Source organism: Gossypium hirsutum, chromosome A06 (genome assembly GCF_007990345.1).
Source record: "Gossypium hirsutum isolate 1008001.06 chromosome A06, Gossypium_hirsutum_v2.1, whole genome shotgun sequence".
Taxonomy (NCBI): domain Eukaryota; kingdom Viridiplantae; phylum Streptophyta; class Magnoliopsida; order Malvales; family Malvaceae; genus Gossypium; species Gossypium hirsutum.
Window position 1 is genome coordinate 31,362,048 of NC_053429.1, and position 807 is coordinate 31,362,854.

General features: G+C 40.1%; 1 non-coding gene across 1 annotated transcript; it reads right to left on the reverse strand.

Annotated features, from left to right (window-relative positions):
- Positions 1–214: 214 nt before the first annotated feature.
- On the reverse strand, positions 215–321 carry LOC121231694 (small nucleolar RNA R71). The gene has a single exon (XR_005929750.1). It is a non-coding gene; the product is annotated as a small nucleolar RNA R71 (small nucleolar RNA).
- Positions 322–807: the final 486 nt, after the last annotated feature.

Below are 807 nucleotides of genomic sequence, written 5' to 3' on the forward strand. Positions count from 1 at the left end.
TCCTCACCTACACTTAAGACTATTTATGGAGGAGAACGATTCTTTCAAGTTAGCCAGAGTACTCAAAGATGCATTACGATTGAAGTTGTTCCCATATTCGCTGAGGGACAGAGCTCGAGCCTAGTTGAACTTATTGCCACCGAACTCAATTTCCACATGGCAAGAGTTAGTAGAAAGATTACTTATGAAGTATTTCCCACCTAGCAAGAATGCTAAGTTGAGGAACGAGATCACTGCCTTCCAAGAAATGGATGATGAGTCCTTGTATGAGGCATGGTAAAGGTACAAAGAGTTATTACAAAAGTGCCCTTATCATGGAATCCCACATTGTATCCAACTTGAGACATTTTATAATGGTCTCAATGCTAACACGAGGATGGTAGTGGACGCTTCTGCTAATGGTGCTCTCCTTTCTAAGTCTTATAATGAGGCTTATGAAATTATCGAGAGGATTGCCAGCAACAATTACCAATGGCCAACCAACCGAGCAGAGTTAGGAAGACAAGTTGCTGGAATACATGAAGTAGACGCTCTTACTTCACTCGCATCTCAAGTATCATCAATATCCTCAATGCTTAAAAATCTTACTACTAATGGGTCTAACAGTTTTACAGCACAGTTACCAAATCAATTTGAAAATATAGCCTGTGTTTATTGTGGGGAAGGACATTTGTTCGAAGAATGTCCATCAAACCCAGAATCCATGTACTACATAGGTTAACTAGAACCAAAACGGAGGAAGGCAATGACTGCAATCCAATTTTTATAACCCATCATGGCGAAACCACCCAAATTTTTCCTGGAGTA